This window comes from Ornithodoros turicata, chromosome 3 (genome assembly GCF_037126465.1).
Source record: "Ornithodoros turicata isolate Travis chromosome 3, ASM3712646v1, whole genome shotgun sequence".
Taxonomy (NCBI): Eukaryota; Metazoa; Arthropoda; class Arachnida; order Ixodida; family Argasidae; genus Ornithodoros; species Ornithodoros turicata.
In genome coordinates this window covers 64,646,498-64,655,255 of record NC_088203.1, presented here as the reverse complement: position 1 = coordinate 64,655,255, position 8,758 = coordinate 64,646,498, and the positions used below count along the sequence as shown (strand labels likewise).

The 8,758-nt window shown below is 44.0% G+C and overlaps 1 long non-coding RNA gene across 2 annotated transcripts; it reads left to right on the top strand.

Annotated features, from left to right (window-relative positions):
* Positions 1 to 4,558: 4,558 nt before the first annotated feature.
* LOC135387225 (uncharacterized) lies at positions 4,559 to 6,372 on the top strand. 2 transcript variants are annotated; one of them, XR_010420955.1, is made up of 4 exons: positions 4,559 to 4,637; positions 5,594 to 5,710; positions 6,130 to 6,216; positions 6,277 to 6,372. It is a non-coding gene; the product is annotated as an uncharacterized LOC135387225 (long non-coding RNA). The 2 variants fall into 2 exon arrangements; XR_010420954.1 differs by lacking the exon at positions 4,559 to 4,637 and adding an exon at positions 5,173 to 5,228.
* The last annotated feature ends 2,386 nt before the right edge of the window (positions 6,373 to 8,758 follow it).

Here is an 8,758-nt window from a genome sequence, read left to right as displayed (position 1 = left end):
TCCGTTACGAAGCCGTTTGAATTTCACTGTTCATGGTAATCAACCAATTTTTCTTGAAGTGCAGCACGCATAAACAAGTCCATGGTATGCTTACACCTCGACCTGCAAGAAATGACCCACAGTGACCCTAGAAGTCTGCCCAGGACGCACATTTCCCCAGGGCGTCAGTCGTGACGTTGCCCATATACGTGAGGCCGACAACGGCAAGCCCTTTCACCATCACCACCACCACCACAGTATCCTTCTGAAACATTGCATCACTTGCCAACTTCTTTGAGAAAAGTAAAAAGTAACCTTTCTGCAACCCCGATGATGGCAGGGGCATCCATGGAATACACCACAAAGAGTCACTGGTGTATTCTGCATAGCGAAGCCATTATCAACGACTTATACTAGGCCCTTGTACTGGGATTTTGACAGTGGTGACCGCAAAATTTGGAAGACGCGCCGGCAGAGCCCTCTAAAATGGGCAAAACCCTTTGTATCATTGTGTCAAAGGCATATTCGAGACGGCTTATGCTATTGCCCTTCCCACTGGGTTTGTAACGGAGGCGACCGCAAAATCCGTAAAAGACCGCAGCAGAGCCCTTTAGAACGGGCAAAACCTCTTTAATCATGGTTCCAAACAGATATTATCAACGGCTTATGATGCTCTTCTACAGGGATTGCAACAGAAGCGACCACCAAATGCGGAAAAGGTAGCAACAGAGTCCTTTAAAACGTACGAAACCCCTTGTATCATGGTACCAAAGGCATATTAATGACGGCTTACGCTGTGCCTTTCTACCGGAATTGCGCAAGAGGAGACCGCATAATTTGGATACGGCAGCAGCAAGGCCTTATAAAACGGGCGAAACTCCCTGTATCATGGAGCGAAAGAAAGAAAGTTACCAGTGTCTTGGGGGGGGGTGCAATCCTATTCTGCTGGAGTTATAACACAGGCGATCGCCAAATTCGGCAAACGTGGCAGCAGAGCCCTCTTAAACGAGCAAAACCCCTTGTGTCATGCTGTCACAGTCATATTATCAACAACTTATACTATGTCATTCTACCGAGATCATAACACAGGCGACCGCAAATATCGGGAAGAGGATGCAGCATAGCCCTTCAGCACGGGCGAGACCCCTTGTATCATGCTGCCGATGACATGTCATGAATGGCTTGTGCAATGCCGTTCTACTGGGATTGTAACAGAGACTACCGCAAAATACGGAAAATGCGGCAGCAGAGCCCTTTAAAACGGTCGATACCCCTTGTATCATAGTTCCAAAGTCATAAAAGTATTCGCAACGGGTTATGCATGCTATTGCCGTTCTACTGGAATTATAACGGATGCGGCCGCAAACTCCATAAAAGGCTGCAGCAGAGCCCTTTAAAACGGACAAAAGCCAATCATGGTGGCCGACATTTTACACACCTATAAAGACGCGACAGCTTATGTTATGCCCCTCTCCTGTGATTGCATCGGAAACCACCGCAAAATTTGGAAAAGGCGGCAGCAGGGCCCTTTACAATGACTCAAATGACTTGTATCATTGTGCCAAAAAGATACTATGAACGGCTTGTACTGGGATTGTAACAGAGGATACCGCAACGCTCGGCAGCAGATCGAGCCCTTTAAAACGTGCGAAGCCCCTTTAATCCTGGTGCCAGGCCGTACATGGAGAGGTCGCGTTTGAAGAAACTGCTTCCGAAACGACACTCCCTAAGCAAAAAGCGTCCTAAGCTGATTTTGTAGTATGTATATGAGAAAGTAAGATCACGGGGTTTGAACCCCGTATCTTGTTCCCCTGTTGCACCCTGAGGAGGCGCGTTTTAAAAATCGCTTCCAAAATGGCACTCGAAATGGCCAAATGGCCTATTTCATCAACTTCGGGGCTTAATATATTTTTATATAACAATATTATTAAAGATGTCCAAAGCTGATTTTCTAATGTGTATATCTGAAACTAAGATCATGGAGTTTGAACCACGTACCTTGTTCTCCTGTTGCACCATGACAGGTCGAGTTTGACAAAATCGCTTCCAAACCGGCGCTCGAAATGGCCATTGGCCAATTTCATCAACTTCGGGACTTAATATCATTCGATATAACAATAATATTAAAGATGTCCTAAGGTAATTTTGTAATATGTATATGTGAAAGTAAGATCACGGGGTTTGAACCCCGTATCTTGTTCCCCTGTTGCACCCTGAGAGGTCGGGTTTGACAAAATGGCTTCCAAACCGGCACTCGAAATGACCAAATGGCCAATTTCCTCAACTTCGGGGCTTAATATCATTTGATATAAAAATAATATTAAAGATGTCCTAAACTAATTTTGTATCATGTATATGTGAAAGTAAGATCACGGGGTTTGAACCCCGTATCTTGTTCCCCTGTTGCACCCTGAGAGGTCGGGTTTGACAAAATGGCTTCAAAACCGGCACTCGAAATGGCCAATTTCGTCAACTTCGGGGCTTAATATCATTCGATATAACAATATTAAAGATGTCCTAAGCTGATTTTGTAGTATGTGTATGTGACAGTAAGATCACGGGGTTTGAACCCCGTATCTTGTTCCCCTGTTGCACCCTGAGAGGGCGGGTTTCAAAAATCGCTTCCAAAACGGCACTCGAAATGGCCAAGTGGCCAATTTCGTCAACTTTGGGACTTAATATCATTTGATATAAAAATAATACTAAAGATGTCCTAAGCTAATTTCGTAATATGTATACGTGAAAGTAAGATCACGGGGTTAGAATCCCGTGTCTTCTCCTGTTGCTCTCTGAGAGGTCGCGTTTGACAAAATCGCTTCCAAAACTGCCAAATGGCGAATTTCATCAAGTTCGGGGCTTAATATCATTTGATATAACGATGATAATAAAGATATCCTAAGCTGATTATGTAATGTAATGTATATGTGTATGTATATGTGAAAGTACGATCACGGGGTTTGAACCCCGTACCTTGTTCTCTGTTGCACCCTGAAAGGTCGCGTTTGACAAAATCACTTCCAAAACGGCACTCGAAATGCACAGTTTTATCAAGTTGTATAGTTTAATATAAAAGCGATATAAAATACAAGACGGTATCATTTGTATATTACTCACTGAAAATAAAGTTGTCTGTTCTGTCAGCCACTTCAGTTCTGGAAAAAATGACAGTTCTCGTTTCGAACTCCTTCAGGCCGGCCGTACAGTCTCAGCGCATGCGTATTACGATAATACTGGGACTTAGTCCGTCGAGCGCCTAGGAGGGGAACCCTGTCTGAGTCGCGACTTTGAAGGCCCTGGGTGCGTCAGGATTAACACTCACACATCGTGCCGTGGTTGGTATGTGGCCTGGAGGACGTACTGGACGAAAATAGGCGATGACATTTGCAGAACTTGACTGCCTTTGTCGAAACATCGTAGTCTAAACATGGGCGATGTGCAAAAATCGACGGAATCCCCATAGAAGCAATGCATTAAAATTCATTTGGCCAGGGTGCACTAGGCTTATACTCTGCTGGTGCCTTTCATGTCTCCAGGGGTTCTTTACATGGTGTTCTTCTCTATTAGGCGATGACATCTTAAAAATTGTATTCTGTTTTGCTGTTAATTGGCATAAACGCTGTCTCCCATTGAATGAACATCCTGTAAGGCAGCTTCCCGCATAGCGGCTGAGTATAGTGACGGAGTGCGCCGGCGGGGGGTGTCCACGAATTTTGGGATTGACAGAATCTGTGTTACCACAGTAATCCCAAGAAGTGCAAAGAAATAGGCAGGAGCAATAAACTACCTGGCCATAAGTGACAGTTATACTTTTAATGGTAGTGTAATGCTTCTTATCGTTGGCAGTATTATAGCATGTGAGGGATATAACACGTCAAATAATTTCAGGTAACGTTTCATAACTCACTAATGGTACAGTTACACCTCATTATTATAGAAAGTGATACATCTGTCTGGGAATGTCCACAATTTGTCATTCCCACTGAAGATTGTTCTGCCTTGATACAGCAAAACAAATTTTGATACCTGCCATTGATCCAATTTTTTACCACTGTTTTGAAAATCACTCTCAAGACTGTAACTTCAGAGATTCTTGGCAGAGCACTACCTCTTGTCCATGTATTATAATAATTATTATAATCACAGGCAATAAGTTACGCAAATGTGAATACATCTTTGTGTTGACTGAGTGTTGTCCATTCAAGAGCCATTGCACAAGTCCACATCCAACTCTTCATGCACAGGTATTTATTATTTGCTATGCACAGACAGATATCAGCGTGCACCACACTGGCAATGTCCCTTGGGATCTGAAGCGGGGACTCACAAAAAAACAAACAAAAAAAAAAACGTTTCGTAAGTACTTCAATTGCAATGGAAATCTAGAATTCTGTGTTCCTTACATTTCTGGACGGTTTCATTATAACAGTGGTACACAGGGAAAAAACTCGGGTGCTCGTATTCACCAGTCCCACTTAGCCAGTGGTTTAGTGACGTCTGGTTTAAGTTGATCACGTGAGTACTTCGTCCGCCAATCACGAACAACCACCCCAGTGGTCTAACCCGTCTGCAGTGAGGCCCATGGCGACCTCCATGGAGTTTGTGTGCGCAGCGCATAGGCCTAATCTACGGTTCGCCGGAAATTTTTCGGAGAAATTCAGGTAAGTTTTGATTTGTAAAGCTACTAGACGTGTTTGTAAGGCGGACGTTCTCACACTGGAATCAATATTTGCCCTGAATGCCTCATTTCGTTCGCCGTTCACACGGGTTAAACCTGGCGGTCTAGCGACAGTCTAATTCCCATGTATTTACATAGGACAGACTTAGACTAGGGGTGGAGGTAGTTTAAAGCCGGTCTAGCGCGGAGCAGCTGTGAATGAGCCTTTCGATAAACAACCGAAAAAATAGTCTTTGCTAGATCATGTTGCCTAGTTTTCAAGTCGAAATTGCACAAACTAAGCAAAAAGAACGGTGTAAGGAACTCGTGAGCGAAGTGAAGCGATACCAGTAATACGCCCGCCGCCGACAAAAAAGGTTATGATCAATATGGTGTGTAATTTTGAAATCCGCTCCAAAAATTTAAAACCAAGAACGTCAAAGTTAGTGATGTCAACATTGGCAGCTAGACACAAGTCACTTTCCGATCCAAAGCTAACAGGTGGTGAATGGTGTACGGCGCCGGCGCTGCACACAGCTGTTACCTCCAGCGACCAAAACGACGCTGATTATCCGTGGTACTTTTAATACAGCTCGTAAGTGCCTCTGTTATACCTCACTACACTATATTGTATGTATTCGTGTTGGTTTTGTAGCGCCTCGTAGTGTGATGTTGCTGTGTTTGACGTATGGGGCTGGTGCATAATGCTTCGGTTATTGTGAATGACAAAACGTGTGATTTCGCAAGTTTGATGCTTCTACTGAACTACACGAAGGCCACAAAAGGGGGGTTCTATGGGGCAGTTAACTCTCCATGTGCTTTTCAGCTGCACAGGAGGATGGCACATGTAGCCCGCCTTGGAGGTGTTAATAGAGTGACGTTCCAAAATAATAGTATTTTGAGAGTACCTGGCGGTATATGTTGGATGTCCCTGTGCATGACCAAGGAACAATATTTCAGGTCTGACTCTGGAAAAGGCACCGTATGGAGAAAGCTCTAGATCCCCTTGAAGGCTTGATTTGCTTGTCAAGTATGCCAAATCGCTATGAGCATGTCCCTTGCCACAATTTTATACAGGTAAGATCTGCTTATGCTTATAAGGTTCAATGCAGGGTGCTGCTGTATATGTCGACTGCGAGTAATTTTGACGAAAACGCTTATTAAAACTATACAAAAACTTGGTTATTCGATAAAGGTACAGGAGCGAATATCCCGCAGCGATATACAAGGATATATTTCCAGCAGTGTTTTGTGCCGACAAATTTGTATGCACAAATTAGAGGCTCCGCAGGAGCATATAAACACAACAGCAGGGTGCAAAGCAGCCTCTGATGTAGTCAGGATGTCGATATACCACTGTCAGCAGCGTGCAAAATTGTGTCTCCTACAACTTGCCGTTTTAGGACATTATCCACACAGAAGTGAAGGTCTCGAAATTATATAAGGAAGCATATGAACTACATGTGTAGCTAAAATGTGTGCTCTACTGTTTCCAGCACACCACACCAGAAGGGGAGTGCAAATATGCCAACAACCAACATTTCCTCGACTATGATGCACTGTGACGTTGGAAAATATTCAAGGTGAAAACTACTTGTTTTATGCTTATTTCTCATTTGCTAACAGTAGATGTGGTTTTATAGACTGCCTCAGCAAGAGACAAAACACAAGAAACCTGTTAAAGGAAGCTACAGATTTTATCAGAGCAACATTCTTCTGGGATGTGATTACTGCCAATACATACCTGTGACCATGATCCACACTGTGTTCTCACAGCTGTGCCTGTACCTCGTGCTTTTGAATAGTTTCGTTGCATTAAATCAATAAAGCTTTTTATGCACTTCCACGTTAGTGTAGTTGTGAAGGGCACAATGGGATCCAATGGCACGTGCAATGGGGAAAATAAATATTTCCTACATTGTGCTTGGAGACACAGCTCTATTGCACATGACATGTTATATCGCAGCAGAGTGGAATTCTATTGGGTGGCTTAGAATGAAGAGCAGCAGTACTGTTGACATTATTACTGGCACGAGAAGTACCAACACTGAGAAGTGGAAATTACTGCTGTACATTTGGGCGTGGAGTGTGACCTGAGGTAGGAAAAGCAATTTCTTACACTTAGGTAACACATAGGGGATCATGAAAGGGAGGAACTGTTAAGGACGGACATGTAGTGTGCAAATGTACTGGTGAAAAGAGAATCGCGCAACACAGTTACCAGTACTGTGAAATATGTGCACATCAGAGGTGACGGTTGTTATTGTCATGCTGTTTTTCCACCTCGTAATGCAGTGTACAAGTAATTTGATAGGTCTGAAACGCAACAATGCTGGAGACTGACATATGTATTGTCTATGCTAAATCATAAGTATTATTATGATGAGAACACTGAACACTCAAACACAAAGAAACTGTGCGGTCACAGGAGGGCTGTCATTACTGTAAAAGCAGGATGTCGGACATCAACATGGGTACTAGTCTGTCGTGCAAATGCAGCCGTCAATTTCCACACTGAACACTCAAACACAGAAAGAAACTGTGCGGTCACAGGAGGGCTGTCAATACTGTAAAAACAGGATGTCGGACATCAACATGGGTACTAGTCTGTCGTGCAAATGCAGCCGTCAATTTCCACACTGAACACTCAAACACAGAAAGAAACTGTGCGGTCACAGGAGGGCTGTCATTACTGTAAAAGCAGGATGTCGGACATCAACATGGGTACTAGTCTGTCGTGCAAATGCAGCCGTCAATTTCCACACTGAACACTCAAACACAGAAGAAACTGTGCGGTCACAGGAGGGCTGTCATTACTGTAAAAGCAGGATGTCGGACATCAACATGGGTACTAGTCTGTCGTGCAAATGCAGCCGTCAATTTCCACACTGAACACTCAAACACAGAAAGAAACTGTGCGGTCACAGGAGGGCTGTCAATACTGTAAAAGCAGGATGTCGGACATCAACATGGGTACTAGTCTGTCGTGCAAATGCAGCCGTCAATTTCCACACTGAACACTCAAACACAGAAAGAAACTGTGCGGTCACAGGAGGGCTGTCATTACTGTAAAACAGGATGTCGGACATCAACATGGGTACTAGTCTGTCGTGCAAATGCAGCCGTCAGTTTCCACACTGAACACTCAAACACAAAGAAACTGTGCGGTCACAGGAGGGCTGTCATTACTGTAAAAGCAGGATGTCGGACATCAACATGGGTACTAGTCTGTCGTGCAAATGCAGCCGTCAATTTCCACACTGAACACTCAAACACAGAAAGAAACTGTGCGGTCACAGGAGGGCTGTCAATACTGTAAAAGCAGGATGTCGGACATCAACATGGGTACTAGTCTGTCGTGCAAATGCAGCCGTCAATTTCCACACTGAACACTCAAACACAGAAAGAAACTGTGCGGTCACAGGAGGGCTGTCATTACTGTAAAAGCAGGATGTCGGACATCAACATGGGTACTAGTCTGTCGTGCAAATGCAGCCGTCAATTTCCACACTGAACACTCAAACACAGAAAGAAACTGTGCGGTCACAGGAGGGCTGTCAATACTGTAAAAGCAGGATGTCGGACATCAACATGGGTACTAGTCTGTCGTGCAAATGCAGCCGTCAATTTCCACACTGAACACTCAAACACAGAAAGAAACTGTGCGGTCACAGGAGGGCTGTCAATACTGTAAAAACAGGATGTCGGACATCAACATGGGTACTAGTCTGTCGTGCAAATGCAGCCGTCAATTTCCACACTGAACACTCAAACACAGAAAGAAACTTAGCGGTCACAGGAGGGCTGTCATTACTGTAAAAGCAGGATGTCGGACATCAACATGGGTACTAGTCTGTCGTGCAAATGCAGCCGTCTACAACAATGTCCTCTACAACAGCAGTGTCGTCAGTAATGTACAAAAAGAAAGCACTCTACGGGTATATGTATATACAGTGTTGAATGGACATAGATAAAAATGTGTGCATGCATGCTGCGATTAGAGGAAAAATAAAACGCTAGTTGTAGATGCAGAATACATTGTTTGTGATCATGGCTGTTTGCCGTTGTCAAGTGAAGTAAAATGAACACAGAAAGAAACTGCAGTCGCATGTGAGCTGTCGACTG